The sequence below is a fragment of the Bidens hawaiensis genome, unplaced genomic scaffold, assembly GCF_021521415.1.
Source record: "Bidens hawaiensis isolate Kalapana, Puna unplaced genomic scaffold, B.hawaiensis_p1.1 tig00017563_1, whole genome shotgun sequence".
NCBI lineage: Eukaryota > Viridiplantae > Streptophyta > Magnoliopsida > Asterales > Asteraceae > Bidens > Bidens hawaiensis.
Window position 1 is genome coordinate 32,821 of NW_027492653.1, and position 25,005 is coordinate 57,825.

At 37.3% G+C, this 25,005-nt stretch overlaps 1 pseudogene; it reads left to right on the forward strand.

The window, feature by feature from the left end:
* The first annotated feature begins 16,673 nt into the window (after positions 1 to 16,673).
* On the forward strand, positions 16,674 to 18,952 carry LOC143554127 (ABC transporter G family member 6 pseudogene; annotated as a pseudogene).
* The last annotated feature ends 6,053 nt before the right edge of the window (positions 18,953 to 25,005 follow it).

A 25,005-nucleotide genomic window follows, 5' to 3' on the forward strand; every position in this document is an offset into this window, starting at 1 on the left:
GTTGTGAAACAAATTTATTACGTGCATATAATTCAATTTATGGGACAATAATTGACGGTATGAACTCAAATTATGGTATTCACATGACATGCACTTATTGGGTATATGCAATGTCTCCGACTTAAGCCTCCCAATAAATGGACACTATTCTCATTCTGCTGCATTGGAATATTGTACTAGTAGGTACAACTTGTATAAGCATTTGACTTTCCTATGTTTTGAGGTGGCGTGTTTCCACTCCCAACCCTTGAGGGTAGGCCACGGGTAGAGATGTCAATAATCGGGTACTTGGGTTCAAATTATAGGAAGTAAAAGTGAAGCTCATTCCACCTTCGGTGTGTTTGACACTTGAAACCTGGTTGTTTTTCATGTGTTCCCGAGCCTTTCATGTTTTTTTCACCTGATTTTTGCCGTCTTTTACAAGCTTTTCTCCTAATCGGTGAGTAGTTGTCGATTGCCACCTTCCAAAAACCATGGGACGGTGTTTCTTGTCAATGCCTCATTGCCATACCGTGTGGCCTAACAATGGTGTTTTCTTTTTCTTTTCTTTTTTTCTTATTCTAATTATTATATGTACATAATTTACATTATATTATACTTATGTGTATTCAAGTTATTCTTTATCTAAGTTATCAGTAAATAATTTCTTTATTCTAGTAGATAGAAAAGTTGCTCGTGCTAAAACTCTCGACACAAAAAAGTTAACGTTTTTCTTTTCTTAAAAAATGTAAAGTAATTGTAACAAAAATAACAAACATTATATAGGGTGCCTAGGTATACCTAAGCAGATTTATTTAAGTTACTAGTGTAATTGAATAAGCTCGTGTTAAGGGGAGATCCAGATAGGTGGGTTTGGAAGCTTGGGGATATGAACGAGCTTTCGCTCAAAGAGGTAAGCAATATAATTGACGAATAGGCTACCAAGAAAAAATGTTTAAATAGTTCGAACATGCTATGCACGCTTTGTGATAATTAAGAGGAGTCTAATGAGCATATTTTTGGTAAGTTTATGCCAGCAAACGAGTCAAACGTTCAGTGAACTGTTTATAAACCATTCGACGGGAATTTCATTTTTGTTTGCATATTTAACAAACAAACGAACACTAACAAAAATTTTGTGTTTGTTTAATTATGCGAATGAACATGCATACATGTTTCGTACGTTTGTGTTCGTTTGTGGCCTTTATTTATATTTATGTTCATTTACATATTAATATAAAATAATTAAATAATATTTAGATGAATCTTCTACTTAATGGTTTTATATATGTTCGTTTGTGGTCATTTAAGTGTGCTCAATTATTTTTGTTTTCGTATTTTTATGTTTGTTCATATATATTCATTTATGCCCGTTTAATCGTTTACCTTTGTTCAGTTATGTTCGTGAGCTGTCCGTTTAGATATAAACAAACAAACATGAAGGAACACGAAAACGTTCATTTTTAAGCGAATGAACATGAACAAAAATATTGTTCGTTTAGGTGGTTGTGCTCGTTCATGTGACAACTGCCCAATCCGACCCGACCCGGGTACCCGTTTTCGAATCCGATTCTTTTTATGATTTAAAATTTGATTATTAATCTTTGTAAATTTAACATTAAATAAATCATATATATATATATATATATATATATATATTTATATTACTTACTAATAATAATAATTTCCTTTCTCTCTCTTGTCGCCGTCCCGCCCCTCTGCTTAACCCTTAAGCCTTGACCCCCCCACCCTTATTCTCTTAACTCTTTGCTTGTCCTTTGGTTCTTCCCGCCTAAGGATGTCTGCGCAGCTCCACGCACCAGACTCCTTACAAGGAAGCCTGCGTGAAGACCAGCTGTTCCTGCGATACGTGAGGCGAACTGTTCCCACGACGCGCTAAGGATTGTAGTTCTTTCCGCGACGCGCTAAGGATTTTAGTTCTTCCCGCGACGCGCTAGGGATTGTAGTTCTTCCCGCGGCGCGCGAATGATCGTTGTTCTTCCCGCGGCGCGCTAAGGATTGTTCTCTGTCTGCCTTCGCCCTCGCGCGCGCTCGAGTCTTCTCGCGCTAGACCTTAAGTCTTTTCTTCAGTTTAGGTCAGCCTGTATGTTTTTGAAATATCTTATCTTTTATATGAGCACTGTAGGTCAGTTCCGACATCTGTCCGAAAAGCCACTTTCGGCGCAGCATGCGCACCAATCCTATTGGTTGACAGAAAAAGTGACTGGCATAATCTTTTGAAATCTTCTTTTGCATGTCTTGAACAGTGCTTTATCTGACACCTCCCATGCTTTGATCTGTAACCTGTCAGCTTTTCCCCATCCCCTGCAGCTGCCGGCATATCTTTTGATATCTTTTGCTTTTGGTTTCTTGTGCTTTTTAATATCTTTTGCTTGATTTTATAAGATCTTTTCCCCTTTCAAGGGATTGTGTTCCCTTGGGTTTTCCTATATATTAAGCTAAATTCTTGTTTATTAACACTGCACACACAACACTTAACCCTCCCCAAAATCTCTCTCCCTTTGCTCTCTGCCATAGTTCCTCAGCAACGCCACTCCTCTCTTTGCCTCCGTCTTCTCTTCTGTTCTGCCCAGAATCTCGGTAAATACAAATATATATATTTTGTTTTAATTTGTTTAACTAACAAAAATCGATACTTACTGCATATATTCAAGACATAAAAACCAATCGTTAAACCAATAACCTCTTATTTATAGGTTAACTTGTGCTTGTTTAAAAATTGGATTCTTGCATTATCTTTCAACGCACCGTTTACAAGCGAGTAATCTCGTACTTAATCCCCTTTTATTTTTAACGTTTTGGGATGTTCATGTGTTCGTACAACTTGAGTCTTAAACTTGTTTATGAAATTTATGTGCGCAAAACCCCATGTGTTATGGACGTTTACTTGGCTGTTTATTTGTATGTGTGAATCATTAACCGCTTTGTTCAGCCTATTCCGAAGTTTTCATGGATCCATTAGATGAACACGGGAGACCTATCGTTTACGTTTTTCTTGTTTTGTTTACACATGCACGTATGATTATTTGTTTTTGTGCTCGATTGGGAGCACGGATTGAACTATGAGCTATGATCTATTTAGGCTTGATCACAATCTGATTACACCATATGTTAAACCCCAGTTAAGCACATGTTGCGCGCAGTGTTTGTTATTATCTATTATTATCTATTAAACTTGATTTCTCACCGACACGCAAGTGTTGACGTTTTATTTTAACACATGTTCAGGTTTGCTGTAGCTGCTTTTGGGAATCTCAAGGACACGTAGGATGTTTTCTTTTCTTTGGACCTAGATTAAAATGTAACAAGACAAATTATGTTATTTGAATATTTTAAGTTATGATATGATTTATGTTACTTTACGATTTGTGTTCTGCGCGTGCGCAATGAAAATGTATTTATTAAATATTGACACCCAAATAGTGTCACGAGTAATGAAACAATACGTGGCGCCCCGATGTATAATCCGCCATCGGTCGGGGTGTTACAGATTGGTATCAGAGCTCCGTGACTTTAGGATAGGTGGTTAGACGTAACGACCTAGAATACCTAAGAGTCCCCTTCTCGCGCATGAGAAATATCTCATGTTTGCGCGCTAATTGTTAATTACTCGATATTTATAAAATATGCTTGCGCATACGCAGCACATGATTTCGTGTTTTATCCGCGATCTTTCGATTTTTATTGTTAAATTTCAATTTATTTCTTTACTTACATATTCGTTTGTTGTTGGGATTTAGCATTGAAAATCCGAAAAGTCATGGTGATACATGAATAGTTGATTTTCAATCCCCATTAACTTTATGTTTTAAATTGAAGATTTGAAAAGTCATGGTGATACATGAATTGTCAATCTCCAATATTCATTTACTCGATATTTTAAATTGAGAATTCGGAAAGTCATGGTGATGCATGAATTGTCGATTTTCAATTCGAATTCATTACATGTATTAAGTTTGCATTTAAATTCATATTTTACTTCAAAATTTGATAGCATTTAACTCCGCGAAACAAGCTTTACGACGATATACTTTGCGCTAAAACGATTTCCCATACCAAGATATTAACAAAAATTAAAACTTTTATAGAATGCCTCCGCTATCAGCTCGCCGTCATCAGAGGAGAGAAGCCGCGCGCAGACGTATGCAGCGTCGTTCCCAGGAAATGGCCGCCGCAATAGCCCAAGCCTTAAACCAAAATAATACCAACCCCTCCGGATACAATATTAAATCCTTTAATGCGGGTAACCCTCCGAAATTCACAGGGCTTGAAGGAGCTACCGTAATGCTCCAATGGCTCGAGAAAATTGAGAACACCTTCCTCCATACCCAATGCCCTCCAGACCGACGAACCTTATACGCCTCAAGTGTCCTAGAATCAAGGGCGCTTACTTGGTGGAACGGAGTAGCTCACGCGAGTGGCGCAGAGGCTGCTTCTAGCATGCTCTGGGAGGAATTCAAGGATCTTTTGACTCGAGAATTCTGCCCTCCCAACGAAATAAAGCGCCTTGAGGAGGAATTTTGGAACTTGAAGCAGTACAGTGGCGAAGCGCGCGAGTACGCTACGCGCTTTCATGAACTAAGTTTGCTTGTCCCGCACCTAGTTACCCCTTCCCGCCGAGCCATCGAGAAGTTTCTTGGGGGTCTCCCCATGGAAATTCAAGATTCTGTATGGGCCAGGAACCCAGCAACCCTCTCTGACGCCAACGAGTTGGCCGATGTGCTCAGCGACAACCATGTCAGGGCAGGAACCCTGTTCCTGCGGGGAGCCGAGAAGACCAAACTCACCAAGACTGTCCCAGAACCAACAGAAACCAAGCCAGAACCCTCAAACCGTAACAACCTCAAGCGTAGGCGCAGACCCAATCATCAAACCTACGCGCTTACCAACCCGCTCGTTGTCCAGCAACCCGTCTACCAACCTCTAGTATACGCTCCTAACCCACTGTCAACCTACCCAACACCCCCTGTAGTCCATAACTATGCCTTAACCAATCCCGCACTCCCTGCCCCGTCAACTAAGAAACCTTACACAGGAAACCAACCCTTTTGCCCAACCTGTAGACTTCACCATCCAACTCAAGTCCCGTGTCGACAATGTAACCGATGTGGCCGTACTGGTCACACTGCTGAGAACTGTAGAGTCCTTCCCGCCAACCCAATCGCGCAAACACCACCAACTTACCCGCTAAACCCACAACCAACATACCCAAATCCACGACCCAGGTCGTGCTATAACTGCGGTGACCCCAGTCATTTCCGGAACGCGTGCCCGAGACTGCAAGTACAAATTACGCAAGCTAATCCGGTTAACCAAATTTCAAACCAAGTGACGCGCGGACGAGCTTTTAATATAACCGCGCACCAAGCGCAAGCGAATAATGACGTGGTTAATGGTACATTTTTACTTAACGGATAATATGCATCTATACTTTTTGATACTGGCGCCGATAGAAGTTTTATTTCTCGCGCATTTGAACAAAAACTTGCGCGACCGCGAGTAAACTTAAATGAAAACTTTTCAGTTGAATTGGCTAATGGCGAAACTATTTTAATAAACTCCATGGTCAAAGATTGCACGCTTAACCTTAATGAACATGATTTTCTAATCGACCTCATTCCCATGCCTCTTGGAAGTTTTGATGTGATTATTGGAATGGACTGGCTCTCGCAAAATCGCGCCGAAGTAATCTGCGCCAAGAAGTTGATTCGCATTCCTCGGGAAAATGGTCAAGATCTTCATATCTACGGCGAGAAACCATCTAACGGTCTTAAACTTATGTCATGCTCTGAAGCCCGAAGACTTTTGCGGAAGAAATGTGTCGCGTTCTTAGCTCATGTGGTCAAACCCGATGAAGGAAAGAAGAAACTTTCTGAAATCCCCATTGTACGTGACTTTCCTGAAGTCTTCCCCGATGATCTTTCTGGTTTACCTCCCGCTCGGGAAGTCGAGTTTCGTGTTGATCTTGTCCCTGGTGCATCCCCTGTAGCCAAATCTCCTTATCGACTTGCACCCGCTGAAATGCAAGAATTAGCAAGTCAACTTCAAGAGTTGACCGGTAAAGGATTCATTCGCCCTAGCTATTCGCCTTGGGGTGATCCGGTGTTGTTCGTTAAAAAGAAAGACGGTTCGTTTCGCATGTGTATCGATTACCGCGAGCTGAACAAGCTCACCATTAAGAACCGGTATCCCTTACCGCGTATTGACGACCTCTTTGATCAACTCCAAGGTGCCTCTTGTTTCTCCAAAATCGATCTCCGTTCTGGCTATCACCAGTTGCGTATCCGCGAAGAGGATATTCCCAAAACTGCCTTTCGAACCCGCTACGGTCATTTTGAATTCTTGGTCATGCCCTTCGGTTTAACCAACGCACCCGCTGTTTTCATGGATCTAATGAACCGGGTGTGTAGATCTTTCTTGGACCGATTCGTGATCGTGTTTATCGATGACGTTCTGGTGTATTCCAAAACCAAGGCCGAGCATGAACAACATCTTCAGTTGGTGTTGCAAAAGCTTCGAACCGAACAACTCTATGCCAAACTCTCCAAGTGTGAGTTTTGGTCTGATGAAGTACAGTTTCTTGGTCATGTTGTAAACAAGATGGGTATTCATGTCGACCCATCCAAAATTGAAGCAATCAAGAACTGGATTGCACCGTCCACTCCTACCGAAATCCGTTCCTTTTTGGGCTTAGCTGGTTACTACCGGCGATTCATCTCGAACTTCTCAAAAATCGCCTTGCCTTTAACAGCATTAACGCACAAAGGCAAACCGTATATTTGGGGCTCGAAGCAAGAAGAAGCCTTTCAAACACTCAAGCGAAAGTTGTGCGAAGCTCCTGTTCTAGCGTTACCAGAAGGTACTGACGACTTTGTCGTTTATTGTGATGCCTCCAACCAAGGTCTCGGTTGTGTACTTATGCAACGAGACAAGGTTATCGCTTACGCGTCTAGGCAACTCAAAATTCATGAAAAGAATTATACGACTCACGACCTCGAACTTGGTGCAGTTGTATTTGCCTTAAAAATCTTGAGACACTACCTTTATGGTACTAAGTGCATCATTTACACAGACCATAAAAGCCTTCAGCACATTTTTGATCAAAAGGAACTTAACATGAGACAACGCCGATGGAACGAACTCATCAGCGATTACGATTGTGAGATCCGATATCACCCTGGAAAGGCTAATGTGGTTACCGATGCGCTCAGCCGCAAACCCAGTCAACTCAACTGTATCTTGCCGCGCACGCAGCTTCATTTCGCCCCGATCCAAAACGATCTTGAATCGCGCATTCGCAACGCGCAGCGCGCATCGATCAGCAAAGACAACCTACGCGCCGAGTTAGCGTGTGGTGCAGAAGCGCATCTAGTCCCTAACCTGAATGGAATTCTCTGTTATCTCAATCGCATCTGGATCCCCAATGATGAGAATCTTCGCTCTGTCATACTGAGTGAAGCGCACAAAACTCGATATTCCATTCATCCTGGTGCTGACAAAATGTACAAAGATTTGCGCCTTTCTTATTGGTGGCCTGGTATGAAAAAGGATATTGCTGTGTTCGTAGCTAAATGCCTAACTTGTTCTAAGGTAAAAGCTGAACATCAACGCCCATCTGGTTTGCTCGAACAACCTGAAATTCCTACGTGGAAATGGGAAAGTATAGCAATGGACTTTATCACCAAGTTACCCTTGACCGCAAGCAAACATGATAGCATTTGAGTAATAGTGGATCGATTGACCAAGTCTGCCCACTTTCTGCCCATTCGTGAAACCTACCGTGTTGAATAACTTGCGCATCTATATGTCAAAGAAATTGTCTGCCGTCATGGTACTCCCTTGAGCATCATATCCGATCGCGATGGCCGTTTTATATCTCGCTTTTGGAAATCTCTCCAAACTGCGTTAGGAACTCGTTTGGACATGAGTACTGCATATCATCCTCAGACTGACGGACAGTCTGAGCGAACCATCCAAACCCTTGAGGATATGCTTCGATCTTGTGTTCTTGATTTTGGAGGTAATTGGGATTCACACCTACCTCTGATCGAGTTCTCTTATAATAACAGCTATCATTCCAGCATCGGTATGGCCCCATTTGAAGCACTTTACGGTCGAAAGTGCCGCTCGCCGATTTGTTGGAACGAAGTGGGTGAAGTTCAAATCACAGGACCCGAACTAGTTCAAGAGACAACCGATAAAATCGCCAAGATCCGTGATCATCTGCTGACTGCCAGAAGCCGACAGAAGAGTTACGCAGATCGCAGGCGGAAGCCTCTCGAATTTCTAGTTGGTGATCTTGTTCTCCTCAAAGTGTCGCCCTGGAAGGGTGTTGTCCGCTTTGGGAAGAAAGGTAAGCTTGCACCTCGTTATGTTGGTCCGTTCAAGATTCTTGCGAGGGTGGGAAAAGTTGCCTACAAACTGGACCTGCCGCCCGCGCTCAGCAATGTGCATCCAACTTTCCATGTATCCAATCTCAAGAAATGTTTAGCTGACGAGAACCTCCACATACCACTTGATGAAGTTCAAGTTGATGAGTCTATGCATTTCGTTGAGAATCCTGTTGAGATTATGGATCGCGAGGTAAAGCAAACCAAGCGCAGTCGCATCCCTATTGTCAAAGTTCGTTGGCAGTCCAAGCGCGGAGCCGAGTTCACTTGGGAAAGGCAAGATCAAATGAAGATCAAGTACCCGCACCTTTTCTCTGCGCAACCTACTTCGAGATAAATTTCGGGACGAAATTTCTTAAAGTAGGGGAGACTGTGACAACTGCCCAATCCGACCCGACCCAGGTACCTGTTTTCGAATCCGATTCTTTTTATGATTTAAAATTTGATTATTAATCTTTGTAAATTTAACATTAAATAAATCATATATATATATATATATATATATATTTTTATATTACTTACTAATAATAATAATTTCCTTTCTCTCTCTTGTCGCCGTCCCGCCCCTCTGCTTAACCCTTAAGCCTTGAACCCCCCCTTTTTTTCTTAACTCTTTGCTTGTCCTTTGGTTCTTCCCGCCTAAGGATGTCTGCGCAGCTCCACGCACCAGACTCCTTACAAGGAAGCCTGCGTGAAGACCAGCTGTTCCTGCGATACGTGAGGCGAACTGTTCCCACGACGCGCTAAGGATTGTAGTTCTTCCCGCGACGCGCTAAGGATTTTAGTTCTTCCCGCGACGCGCTAGGGATTGTAGTTCTTCCCGCGGCGCACGAATGATCGTTGTTCTTCCCGCGGCGCGCTAAGGATTGTTCTCTGTCTGCCTTCGCCCTCGCGCGCGCTCGAGTCTTCTCGCGCTAGACCTTAAGTCTTTTCTTCAGTTTAGGTCAGCCTGTATGCTTTTGAAATATCTTATCTTTTGTATGAGCACTGTAGGTCAGTTCCGACATCTGTCCGAAAAGCCACTTTCGGCGCAGCATGCGCACCAATCCTATTGGTTGACAGAAAAAGTGACTGGCATAATCTTTTGAAATCTTCTTTTGCATGTCTTGAACAGTGCTTTATCTGACACCTCCCATGCTTTGATCTGTAACCTGTCAGCTTTTCCCCATCCCCTGCAGCTGCCGGCATATCTTTTGATATCTTTTGCTTTTGGTTTCTTGTGCTTTTTAATATCTTTTGCTTTATTTTATAAGATCTTTTCCCCTTTCAAGGGATTGTGTTCCCTTGGGTTTTCCTATATATTAAGCTAAATTCTTGTTTATTAACACTGCACACACAACACTTAACCCTCCCCAAAATCTCTCTCCCTTTGCTCTCTGCCATAGTTCCTCAGCAACGCCACTCCTCTCTTTGCCTCCGTCTTCTCTTCTGTTCTGCCCAGAATCTCGGTAAATACAAATATATATATTTTGTTTTAATTTGTTTAACTAACAAAAATCGATACTTACTGCATATATTCAAGACATAAAAACCAATCGTTAAACCAATAACCTCTTATTTATAGGTTAACTTGTGCTTGTTTAAAAATTGGATTCTTGCATTATCTTTCAACGCACCGTTTACAAGCGAGTAATCTCGTACTTAATCCCCTTTTATTTTTAACGTTTTGGGATGTTCATGTGTTCGTACAACTTGAGTCTTAAACTTGTTTATGAAATTTATGTGCGCAAAACCCCATGTGTTATGGACGTTTACTTGGCTGTTTATTTGTATGTGTGAATCATTAACCGCTTTGTTCAGCCTATTCCGAAGTTTTCATGGATCCATTAGATGAACACGGGAGACCTATCGTTTACGTTTTTCTTGTTTTGTTTACACATGCACGTATGATTATTTGTTTTTGTGCTCGATTGGGAGCACGGATTGAACTATGAGCTATGATCTATTTAGGCTTGATCACAATCTGATTACACCCTATGTTAAACCCCAGTTAAGCACATGTTGCGCGCAGTGTTTGTTATTATCTATTATTATCTATTAAACTTGATTTCTCACCGACACGCAAGTGTTGACGTTTTATTTTAACACATGTTCAGGTTTGCTGTAGCTGCTTTTGGGAATCTCAAGGACACGTAGGATGTTTTCTTTTCTTTGGACCTAGATTAAAATGTAACAAGACAAATTATGTTATTTGAATATTTTAAGTTATGATATGATTTATGTTACTTTACGATTTGTGTTCTGCGCGTGCGCAATGAAAATGTATTTATTAAATATTGACACCCAAATAGTGTCACGAGTAATGAAACAATACGTGGCGCCCCGATGTATAATCCGCCATCGGTCGGGGTGTTACAGTTCAATTCGTTTACAAGCATAGGTAAGTGTACGTTGCCAATCCTATTTGGCATTTAATTATGTCATGATTGGGCCTATCAATAATGAATTCTTTTAGTCCGGGTGAAATGATGGAGTGGCAGGTGTGAAAGTTCATCAACAGAAGAAAGAGTTGATCGGGATGATTATATTTATGACGTGTGTGACATTCGTCAATTTCGGGTCTTGTTTGTATTATTTTTTGTATTTGTTTATTATGTAAACCGACCCGATTTGTAAACCGAAGCTTATGTTATAATCAAAATGATGGATTTATGTTACAATATTGTTTCACACTTGTTGGGTCTTGAAAATATCCTATTTTTATTTTTATTTTTTATTTATTTATTTATTTATTTTTTGTTGTTTTGTGTTTTTGTCTTGATCCATTTTGCATGAAAATTCTTGTGTCTCACGCCCATATTTGACCAACAACATTACCCTATATATACACCACCTTTCCTCTTCATTTTCCCTTGCTATAACTCAAAAAAAAAAACTCTCTCAAACATCAAAGATTCAAGGTTATCTTCTTAAGTGTTCTTGAAGGTTTTTAGTCTTTCATCTTAATTAGTTTATGTAGCCTTATTAATACTTATTTATGGTTGTGCAACATACATATAATATACACCCCTTGTTTACCTTTGGTAGTTACTTCTCCGATTCCGGTCGGTGAGGTTTCGGACCTCATAAGACAAGGCTTCATGGAGGACTTCGTACCCTTGATATATATACATCTATATAACTTGTTCATAGATATTAATCTTGCTTATTTTAGTTTGTTGGTCATGTTTACAAGTTCCATGGTTATGGGTTTTTAAGAGTCTATGCTTCGGTTTAACCGTAAATAGCTCTAAACCGTAAACCGAACTTTGTTACTAGTTTTGTTAAATAATTGTTTAAACATACTTATTGTTAGATCTAAGTTTCTAAAATCATTTTTACAAATTCTATGGTTATGGGTTTGTAGAATCTTACCTCGGTTTTAACCCGAAACACGATCATAACCGAAAACCTAACTTTTGTTTAAAGACTTTATTGTTAACTTTTGGTTGTAAACTTAAAGTATTTTTATTTGTACATTATTATACAAGTTCTTTAGTGTTTGGACATGTGGAAACCATCTATGAACTTGTTGTGAGATGGAAACCGAACCAAACCGATTCTTACTCGCTTAAGACACACAAATGTGTTTTTTTTAGCCATCAAGACTTGTATATTTCTTTAAAAATAGTTACAAATTGATTTTTAAATATTTTCTTGAGTACTTGGAAATGTTGGGTCCAACTTGATCTCATAACAAAGTTTGGACCGACAAAACCGAACACTCGCTTAACGTGCGTGGTTAGTTCTAAAACAATGAAACTACATACTTGGTTAAGTCTTATTAAATTTTATTGAGTTATCTCATAACATTCAATATTTTGGAAAGTTGACTTTGGGTTTGACCAATTATCAAGACCCGAACCGACAACCCGAACACTCAATAAAAAAAAACCGTTTTAGTATCTTTATTCCAAAGGGATTTGCATTCTTGCATTTTACCCACCTTATTACTTAACATAGGTTGAGTAAATATTAAGGTTAGATATTTTAACCCGGTTTCGAGCAAACTTACATTTTTAAAGGGTTATTATTATAAATTCTTAAATAGTTACATTTTAAAACCTTGAACTTTAATTATTTACATTTCTCAACATTTATTTTGTTTAAAGACCTTCAAGACAACCTTTCTAAATTCAAGACTTCTTTTCTTTTTAGGCATTGTGCGTTAAACTCATCGTTCCGACAAATCTCCAAATTATCATCTTTCAAGTTTACTACTTGAAGGTGAGTATTTCATACCCCATTTTCCATCTTTTATTTCGGGGGTGACATTTCATACTTATTCAACAAAATGCTTTATATTTGAATTTTAAACCACAAACGTAGTTGTATACTTTACCTAAATAATTGCTCGATTTGGTGTTCTATGCTTATATGCCTATGTGTTTATCGCTTTTGGTTGGTGGAACTATAAAATCCTAGACTATTTGGCATCCCCTTATAGCTAGGTGTCGCTAATGTGTTTAGCGATATCTATTTATCCAAATTACCACTTTTATTTATCGTTTCGTATGCAAGTTTTGTGGCTATTTTTATTATATACTTATATGATTAAACTTATGAATTGCTTACCAACCTTTGTGTTGACAAACTTTATTTTATGAAATGTTGCAAGTTTGCATCTCGGTTGATTTATGATTATGAAGAAAACGACATCAAAGACCTTAGGATATTAGTAAAAATGAACAATATCAAATTTGCCATATTTTGTGATATCTTGTTTATGTTTATTTTATGGATAATTGTTATGTGATATTTTCAATGTTGTGAAATGAAATGAGTTTATTAAATACTGTCACTTTAATTAGTGTCTTGTGTTTATGGACAATCGTTACACCTCGGCATATTCTGCCGCCTTTGATCGGGGTGTGACAACGTGGTGGGTTGTTTGAAGATTTATAAAATACACGTTTAAAGTCAACGCGTAAAACAAACTCAAACCAACAAACTGGCAAAACAAAATCGTGTTGGCCAGTTTAGCCGGTCCAATCAACCTAACTGATTCGACTACTTCGGTTTAGTTTTTCCTAAACCAAAGCAATCACATTGCCTAAAATTCCATCAATTCATTTGAGACCAAGAAACTAATGGATCTATTTTGACGTCAACATGAGTTGAATACATCTAACATCGTCTTCTGAGTTTGGCGATGTCACGCACATCAATCAACTTTGTACTATTTATAGCTAGCATTATCAAACAACATAGTCAAATATCATAGGCGCGACTACTGATTTAACTATAGAAGGCCGGCACCTATAACATCAAACAATACAATTGCACTGATTAGTATCCGTCTATTTATTGCATGCAACCACCACCAAGTACCGGAATTATAACTCATAAATCATAAGTAACATATCCTTTTCAAATTCAGATATCCCGAGTTTCGGATGTCTGAATTTTGGATGGTGAATTTCAATATCCGAATATGTATAAAATTTAAGAGATATGAACATTTTCAAAATCATTGTCCAAACCTAAATCCGAAAATTTAGATATACAAAATTTTCAAAGAATTCTAATTCGGGTTTTCGGATATTCAGACATTCGGATTTCTTTTAATACCCCACATGTATCATAGTATCAAGTGATGTATTTACACATCTTGATAAACGATAAATAACACTGGATATTATTGATAATGTAAATTCAGTTTTTAATGAAGCAAGATGTGAGGTTGACTTTAATCTAGTTTAAAAGCATTCGTGAACGCAAATAGATCAATTTTCAAAACTAGCTAGGTGTCCTTTATTAATTTCAGTTAATTAAATTTATTTGAAATCGATAAATTGACTAGCAAGTGAAATTTGACGAGCCCTCCTGCATGCCAAATTGTCGTTAATTCTATAGGGACTAGGGAGGCTTTGAAAATATTGTAACTAATTGAATATTTGATGTGAGTTGTAGTTAATAACATTTATTATCTTTTCTTAGAGATTAATTAAACAAACAAAAAAAAAAAGCACACACACACACAGTAACAAATTATATACTGATTATCGTGAGAGTAACGAAAAACGTGTTTGTACTATCTTTTAATTTCAAACACCTTATAGTATATTTTGATTTTATATGAATTTTATTTAAAATAATATAGTATAGTTAGCAACTAGTGAATAGCAAATACGAGTTAATTAGTTTGCATAATAGTAACCGAAGTTATTTTTTTAATTATTCAAGAGCAATGTTTGATAAAAAGTAAAAACTCAATAACACAAGGAATTAGAAACACAACACATATCAGTTATAAGTTACTCGTAATTAGGTTTTACTATGACATTGACTTGTATATGTATTTCCTAAACTAACAACTAACTAAAATGTCGCTTATATTATTTTGAAAAAATATTTTCAATTAAAGAAGATTGATTACATAAAGGTTAATATCAAATAAAGGTTTTCTTATCACCGAACACTATAACAAAGATGGGAAATCACCGACGGATACAATCATAATCCATTTTTATGAAATGCTTTTAAACTTATAAAGAGGCGTCGTTGATCTTCCGAAAAGCTACAATAATCTAAAAGTCCGTCGGTGATAAGAAGCCAATAATTGTCTCTAACAGCACTTTCCAGGTTTATTTCCTTATGAATTGTACGAGAATGGTTTCCGACAGATGATAATGGGCCAATAATTATCCTAGCTAGCTTTTTCCATATTTGATTCCCGATCAATTGTCTGGTAATCGTTTCCAACTTTCCTCCATTAGAAACCGGGCACTTCTCAAATTAATTGACTCCACTCTTCTTCGACAAGGGTATACCTAATAGACTAAAGGGCACATCTATACTCTCTAATAAAAAGTTACAAGTTTTGCTACTTGTCACTCACACATTAAACCTTACCATTTTTAACAAATTTATAATAGTAAAATAATATTTACAATTCTTGAAATTTATGCTTCAAAATTTGTTAATTTAATATTTACTTCATATTTTTTTTTCAAATATTTACTTTATAATTGTTTCAAAGATTATTGCACAACGACTATGTATTAATATTGTTTAATAGGTTCATTGCTTCTTGTATATCGATTATTTATTAAATATTGTATTTTTAAGAACTACCCGTATAGTAGACGGGTCTCAAACTTGTATACTATAAAACAATTGACTCGCAATGTTAAAATAAACTTAATTGAGTGCTTCTAAGCTTTTTAATCACGATACAAAGTGATAACTTATAACCACTATCTCACGCATAAGTTCACCTTCTTGTATTAGTTTGTCTTAAAAAACATAGATGTGTAAGTTATCAAGTTTCTAAATTCATTCAATTACATACTTTCACAACTAACCGCTATTTAAAAAGGTAAAACTGATATTTAACTATTAATTGAAAATAGAACATTTTTATATACCTATAAGATTATACAATTATATATGTATTAAAAACTATATGATGGTTAACTCATAAAATTTACTATTTATGAAATAAGCCAATCATTTTGTTACAAACCACTTTGATGTTGTTATTTTGAGGTTTAATTTTTAATATTATTTTATGTTTTTCACACTCAATGAATTTGCAAAATTAGACTTCTATAATTAACATTGACATATTTTATTTTTGAAAATATTATATTTCTTAAATTATATATACACAATTGCAATTTGACTATTTATATTTGCGTTTCAGTATAAATTTCATTCGAAACAAATCTGGGTCAAAGTTAATATATTTTTAATTTTTTTTCACGTAATAATGTTACTCTAAATTTTGAATACAAACGTCATTGTTTCTACGTACGTCTCAATAAAATTTTATTCAATACTGAGCTCACGCAATGTACGACCAAAACAAATAGTTAAATATTATATATTTTTTATGCTTACATCACGACAACTTAATTTTATATGAATATTTTGAAATTTCTATCTACGTTTTAATATAAATTTATTAAAAACAGACTTGTTATTACATGTGTACAAATTTTAGTAATTTCATATCTTAACGTGTATTAACGTTTTCGCCGCAACACGCGCTACTTTTAAAATAACGCGTCCCTTCTTATTTGTAAAATCATTTTACACAATATTTGGCTATTTGCTATTACTTAAAATAGTAGAAATGATAGCGTGCCTAACATTATTCACATATATGTGTGAATATACATATATACATACATAATACATATAATTATGTGTATATAGCTCTCTTTATATATATATATATATATATATATATATACACATGTAGAGGTTGATCTTTAAATCATAACTAAACAGGTACGTCATAATATCATATCCCACCACCTACACAATAATAACACTCTCGTTATTAACTAGTTTAATTCCGGTTAACTGAAAAATGTCAGCTCGTATAGGGGTGGCAGACCTGCCGGAGTTTGCGGAACTATCGCCCGCCTCTCCAACTCTCGCAGAGCTTCTGGAGTATAGCGGTGACAACACCGCGCATCGTATACTTGAAATGAACAAGATGAACAACGGCAACGACTGCGGGAATGACTTCGTCCCGCAGGCGTTGCCGTTTGTCTTGTCCTTTACTAACCTGACGTACAGCGTGAAGACACGTGGAAAGTTTGGCCTTCCCGCTGTACTGTCAGGTGATAGTAAACTAGGCTCAGGCTCTGCAGCTGTTCCTGTAGCAACAGCAGGAGAGCATGTTAGAGGAGAGAATTTGTTTTGTGGAAACAAAGTGTTGTTGAATGATATTTCTGGGACAGCTAGAGACGGTGAGATACTCGCGGTCCTGGGCGCGAGTGGCTCGGGGAAATCGACTCTGATCGATGCGTTAGCGAACCGAATTGCGAAAGGAAGCTTGAAAGGGAATATTACTTTGAATAGTGAGCAGTTGGAATCAAAGTTGTTGAAGGTGATATCAGCTTACGTAATGCAAGACGATCTGTTGTTTCCGATGTTAACGGTCGAAGAAACGCTGATGTTCGCAGCCGAGTTTCGGCTCCCTCATACTATGCCAAAGTCTAAAAAGAAGCAAAGAGTTCGAGCCCTGATTGATCAGTTAGGGCTCAGAAACGCGGCGAACACAGTCATTGGTGACGAAGGTCACCGAGGCGTCTCTGGGGGAGAACGTCGTCGCGTTTCTATTGGAACGGATATTATTCACGATCCAATTATTCTTTTCTTAGACGAGCCGACTTCCGGACTTGATTCGACTAGCGCGTATATGGTCGTGAAGGTTTTGCAACGGATTGCGCAATCGGGGAGTATCGTAATCATGTCCGTGCACCAGCCGAGTTTTCGGTTACTCGGGTTGCTAGACCGATTATTGTTTTTGTCGCGTGAACAGACGGTTTACAGCGGCTCACCGTCGAATCTCCTATCCTTCTTCGCGGATTTCGGTCATCCGATACCCGACAAGGAGAATCGTACCGAGTTCGCACTCGATTTGATAAGAGAACTCGAAGGTTCTCCAGGTGGGACCAGAAGCTTAGTCGAGTTCAACAAGTCATGGCAGACGTTAAGACGCTCACGACACACGGGCAATGAAATGCCCACTCATGGTTTATCCTTAAAAGAAGCTATCAGTGCTATCATCTCCCGAGGCAAATTAGTCTCGGGAGCTGCCACTGACCACGTGAGTTCTACCACATTGGTCCCGCATTTTGCTAACCCAATGTGGAAGGAAATGCTAGTATTATCAAAACGGTCATTCAAAAACTCGTGGCGAATGCCAGAGATATTCGCTACCCGGTTAGGCGCGGTTATGGTCACTGGCTTCATCTTAGCCACCGTGTTCTGGAAACTCGACAATTCGCCAAGAGGCGTTAAGGAGCGATTAGGGTTTTTCGCATTCGCGATGTCAACGACATTCTACACATGCGCGGATGCGTTACCGATATTCATTCAAGAGCGTTTTATTTTCATGAGAGAAACGGCGTACAACGCGTACCGCCGTTCCTCATACGTCTTATCCCATTCGCTCGTCACAATCCCTTCGCTTATTATCCTATCGATCACATTCGCAATAATCACATTTTGGGCCGTGGGGCTCGACGGTGGGGCTTCGGGGTTTATGTTCTATTTCCTCATAATCCTCACCTCATTTTGGGCTGGGAGCTCATTTGTGACCTTCTTATCCGCTGTTGTACCACATGTCATGATCGGATACGTCATTGTAGTCGCGATCCTCGCGTACTTTTTATTATTTAGCGGCTTTTTCATCAACCGCGATCGAATCCCTGACTACTGGATTTGGTTTCACTACATTTCGCTAGTTAAATACCTGTACGAAGCGGTTTTACACAACGAGTTTCAAGATCCTCGCAAATGCTTCGTTCGGGGGACTCAAATTTTCGATGGGAGCCCACTCGGCGTATTCGACGAGTCCTTGAAACTTAAGCTGTTAAAAAACATGGGTGAAACGTTAGGGTTTAGCATCACCGGGTCGACGTGCCTGACCACCGGGTCCGACTTATTGCAGCAGCAAGGGGTTAATGATCTAAGCAAATGGGAGTGTTTATGGATCACATTGGCTTGGGGTTTCTTCTTCAGGATCTTGTTCTACTTTTGCTTATTACTTGGAAGTAAAAATAAAAGGAGGTAACTGTAAACAATAGAATCTTTGGGGACTATTATGTAAGTTTTTTTTAATTTTGCCATTTTGGTTTGGCGGGAAGTGAAACAAAAGATTATATGTTTTTTCTTTTTTTTTTGGGGTATAATTTGATTATCATAATTAATAAGTTTGTATTATACTTACAATAAGATTATCATTTTGTAAAGTGATGATAGTATTGACTAAAAGAATGGTATTACATAAATTAAATTTCGGTTGGTGTGAAATAGTTGGATAATATCGTGCATTTTATATTTTTTTCATTTTTTACGTAAAGCTTGAGATTGTTGAATTAAGAAATAAGATGACGTTACTAGATAAGAAGAGGGTGAATGTCGGTTTTTGGATAAATCTTTATTGAAATGGAATTCTATGTTATAAATGACGCTTAAAATACTTTGTCATACATGGTATAATTTGTTATGTTTCTTAAGTCATTCTAACATCCAAATTTGATTTATTGGAGAGTTGAATACAGGGTCAGCCCTTGGGGGGACTGGGTGATCGACCGGCCCTTGGCCTTACACCCAGTGAGGCCCGAAATATTTTTTTAAAAAGATTTATATGTGTTTTAATGAAAAGCAATATGTGTATTTAATGTTTAAACTGAATTACATAATAAACTAGCTTGCCTTAGTGGCAAAGTGGTATGACTCTTAACAAAAAGTTTTGTGGGTTCTAGTCTTATTTGAGATATGTTTAAGCCTATTTTAATAAAAAAGTTTTTTACGCAACACAAATTATAACCAAGTATGCCCATTTAAAAATTAAATTGTTTAAACCCAACTAAATAATCATTTTACTTGATGCCCAAAATAATTTTCACCTTCTCGGAGCCGGCTCTGGTTGAATAGCCCTATGTATATCTTTGTAATTTATTTTGTATAAACATACAAAATATGATATAGATATAAGTTACTTTTTTACTTTTTATCATAGAATTAACAATTTATATTGGTTTCTAGATGTTAAAGCCAATAATCAAAATAATATGAAAATGAATGCGAGCACAATTAATGGGGTTGGCATTGGCAAGCCAGCCAAATGGGTAGAGGTGGAGATGGTGGGGGTGGGGGTGGGGGTGGGGGTGGGGAGGTGAAGCTTTGTACATACACTTTATCTTTTGGTCATAAATGATTTGAGTTTGAAAGGTCAAAATGTCAATTTAAAAGCTATAGTTTGAAACAAGAGTTTGGTGGAAAATTGGTGATGTTAATTATTACTCATATTACTTCATGTATCTACCCCTCCACCCCAATTTTATTAACCTTCAATTTTTATTGCTAGATAAAATCAATGCTTTATAAATTATAATTAAAGAAATATCGCCTCTCTACTTTCATGCAATGCTGGTTATTATTTATATTTATTCATAAAATAATCCATGATTTTATCTTATATTTCTAGATAATAATGTGTATATGATAGATCCAAATATCATTTAGGGTTTAAATTTTGCTTCGCTATCAGTTAAATTTCTTTGGAGTTGTAGGACCAATGAAAGATGTCACGTTTAATATGTTGCTACAGCCTAATAACTTATATAATGGGGACCAAAGGTATTCCAATCAGAAGTCCTTCACGTGGCCCTAGAAGTAGCGACAAGACTATAATATTACAACGATCTTATATTTTGAGAGAACAAGCGTGTAACCATATATTTATGGTTTATATTTCTTAACGGTGAAATATATTGAAAACAAATACTAACTAAAAGCTAACAAATAAAAAATCACAAAAAAAACTCGTTACAAATCACATGCTCCAATTAATACATCAACATCGTAATTAAATTTACTAAAGGGTCATGTTGCATTTATTGAATAGCACGCCACATCATATAATCCACTTTAAGAATTTTAAAATAAGCACGAAACCTTTTTCAATATGAAAGTGTAAGTTTAAGATGTTGGGTATACAGAATGTGATTTGAGTTGAACAAAACAATATAATATTCATCTTAACTAATAAAAATATGTAATCAACTTGTTTAAAGACAAGAACCACGATAATTAAATATATTTACATAATGTTGATTTGGCGTAGTGAAAGAGAGAAAGAGACATGGTCGTGTGACTTGTGTTACATACCGTTTTAATGTTTTATATAATACATGTAAACCGACAAGTACAAATATTTATTATTTTGTATTGTTCTTACAGTTTCATACCAAAAAGTTGATTTTGTGTTGAAACTTGAAAGTATGCATAGATGAAAAGATTAATTTATAAATTGAAGTAGAAAATATATACATAACTAAAAGAAAATGGAAAATGATGGATTACTATCTATTATAATTATATTTATAATTATTTTGTCTATTAGATGTCTTCACGGAAAATATCATTATAATTTAATTATGTTTTTATTACCAGTAGGCTGTAGGTTTGAGTTTTTGAAAGTTAAGTTGAGAGACATTATTGACTTTTCCAACAAGGTGTCCTTTTTTTTAATAATGTTTTGAAAAGCCACAAATATCCGAGTGATTCTTTCTAAGACGTGATACAAATCGTCTATATTGATTTGATATTTCAAGTCTGACTCACTGAAAAATACCTTTCAGGAGGAAACCACCACTGTAAAGAAGATATTTGAGTCAGGTTTTAAACTTGAAAACATAAGAATCTTAATTCTTAAACTATCATCTTTATGTCATTTAACCAAAAGACCAATAGGACAATGGTGCCATTTAACTTCAAAAAATAAAAATAAAAAAAATGTATGTAGAATATATATGGTGAGAACAATTATTATGTATTACAATTAAGAAGTTTGGTGTAGCTAAGTGTCCACTGGGCTATTTGGTGGCACCGTATTTATCAATTGTATTGTTATTTTATTCAATTCCTTATTCCCAAATTTACCGACGAACCATCCCATTGGGGCACCTTAATTGTTATACTATCCGTTTTTTTTGCTCTGGTACCGTAACGAAAAACGACCAAGTGCCAATTTGGTTTTTGTTTTATTTCTGGTATCGCAATGAACGTGACGAAACCAACCAAATTTACGCAAACCCATCACATTTTTTTTAATTCCGGTCCCGTAATGCAAGTAACAAAAACAAACCAACCGAATGCCAATGTTTTTTTGTTTTAGCTCCGATGCTCATAACAAACGTGACGAAAACCGATCGAATTTACATACACTCACCGGCTCAACGCCCGGGTCTTCCCAGCGTCGGAGTATTGATGGATATATGGTTGAAAGGTGAGAGGTAGCCTCCCTACCCACTTTGGCTATAAATTAAGTGTCAATTTTTAATTAATTGGATAAATTTGATATTGAAATCTAACAAACTAGATACATTAAGCTTTCGAATTATAAATGCGAATCTGATATTGTCTCCACCCTTATTCATTACAACAACCGTTAATCCGTTATCCACCGTTGTCATTCCGTCACCAAATCAAATTAAATTAGTAATAAGTATAGCAATATATAAAAGTACATAAAAATCAAAAGAAAAACATGTTATTTTGTTAAGCATGATGCGTGAGACAGTATTATGTTACTCTTTGAGAAGATAAATGGTCTAACGGGTTTTAGAGTTGGTAATTTGTCCCGTTAACTCATGAGCGGGCTGATTTAGGGTATGATTTGTTTCTAGCATGTCAAAAGTAGCCCCAGAAGTGTACTTTTAAATGCAAGCAATCTTCTAAACTGCGTTTTTATTCTACTCTGCTTCCGCCTCTTCAATTATTTGGAGCACAAAGCAACACAGTGCACAAATCAAAGCTGGGTGAAATTTCCACAAAAATCTTGCCCCAGCACCGCCTGTCATGCTCTCCACTAAGTGGCAAAACGTCTCATGGTCTTAGGGTTAGAATGTTAGATTTTATTGTGTTTTAGATGGATACTATCGTATTGATCTTTTTTAAAGATAAAAAGCATTTTATCGGTTCACCCGGCGGTTCGCCGGTCCGGTCTGGCCGTCAAACCGGCAAAACCGGCCGGGTTTTTAGAAAATGGACAAATGTCATGAACCGGGCTGGTGTTTGTATCAGGTCTCGGTCAGACCGGGCAGACCGGCCGGTCCAGATTAGTTTCAAAACACTATGTTTGACACTCCGTTTATGTATTAAATTTTTGGAAAAAAAAATGTTGACCTGACTATTTTGCATGGCTATTGAAGGGGAAAATTCCCAAACTAAGTATTTATAAAACAAATTTCAAGTTTTTGGTACCATTTGTAAAAAATTCCAGAAATATATATTATAAACTAGTCGTGACGAGTAGTTTGTAAAACCAATTAAAACTTGCCGTGTGTCCTTAAACTAACAATAACGACTTAACGAGCACGTTCACTAATTATTTACTCGTCACGACTAAATAAGTTTCATGCCTCGTACTCAACGCCCACGGGTAATTCATAAGTCCTTTAGTCGTGACGACTAGTTTACCCGGTTTGCATTACTTACACGTGTAGTTTATTAGTAGTTAACTCGTCGCGACTAGTTTAACCTTATAATCTACTCGTCGCGACTAAATGACTTATGAATTACTCGTGGGCGTTGATTACGAGGCATGAAACTTATTTAGTAGTGACGAGTAAATGATTAGTGAGCGTGCTCGTTACGGTTAGTTTAAGGACACGTGACAAGTTCTAATTGGTTCACAAACTGCTCGCCACAACTAGTTTACAATACTTATTTCTGGAATTTCTTGTAATGGTGCCTAAAACTTGAAATATATTTTCATAAATGCTTATTTTGAGAATTTTCCACTATTGAACCCATTTGACCAACCCATTTTACCACCTCTTTATGAAACTTCATTGGTAAAAAGGCAAAATGATCTTTTATAATAATTCACATGAATTTTTCTTTGTATTGCAATTTGCAAGAGACGATATGTTGTATCCAAATTGAAATCTTAGGTAACCGACGACTGCATTCATGTTTATGTCTGGCCAACTAGATCGTGAAAAGGCCGACTAGATCACAACAGATTAGATCACGTTGTTAAAAACCCAGGCCGACTAGTAAGACATGTGGGACGACTAGATCATATCGAATGAAGATTGGAAAAAATGTTATCAAAAATAGGGCCAACTAGATCGTGAACATGTAGACTAGATCATGAACGAATGCAGACTAGATCACGCTATTAAAAAATAAAAAATACTAACATTTTATACTATAAATGGGCAAGAATCGGGAATGATAATATGAACCACCAAATTTTACCCAAACATTTGCCCAATATCCTTACAAAATGTCTTCGAGATTTGTTAAAAAAAGATACAAAACCCATCCAGACCCAAAACAACATATATCATTATGGTCCGTCTCCATTGCTAAAATAGGTGGCTCCAGAATTAGGACGTGAGCAATAAGTGTGGAAGTAGGGGTGTGCTCCATATCACACTACTCCAGCTACCAGCGCCTTGGCTCCATTCGTCATATTTCGCCAGTAAGGTTTCGTCGGGGGGTCATGCTAGATATTTAGAGAGGCAACCTAACCGGAACCTTGAACACCCGGCATTATGATGTGTATTTCGCCAAAGTCAATGATATAGAGAAAGCGACACATCTAGTCGCCGGTTCCAATCACTCACGCCAACTTATTTAAATATCATGTATTTTGTTTTAAAAATCTGATCATGTAATTGGTATATTTGTAACAATAAATTCAATGATATTAATCATATAACTTTGTTTGTTAACTTTTTTGTGAATTTAATATTAAAACATAAATGTAGCTATAAATCCGTTCAATAGTTGTAGACATTTTTGAAAACTTCACGATCTAGTCAGCATTTTCACGATCTATTCTGCGTTTTCACGATCTAGTCGGGGTTTCACGTCTAGTCGGCGTTTCTCTAGTCGGCATGTTCACGATCTAGTCTACCCTATTTGTTGATTACGCTTTTTCCAATCTTCATTTGATATGATCTAGTCATCCCACATGTCTTACTAGTCGGCTCGGGTTTTTAATAACGTGATCTAGTCGGCATGTTCACGATCTAGTTTACCCGTTACCCGACCCACTCTTTTTGCCACCGCTACTTCTTCTTTATATTTTTTTCCCATGAGACCTCATAGATCCCAACCCACTCTTTTTGCCACCGCTGCTTCTTCTTTT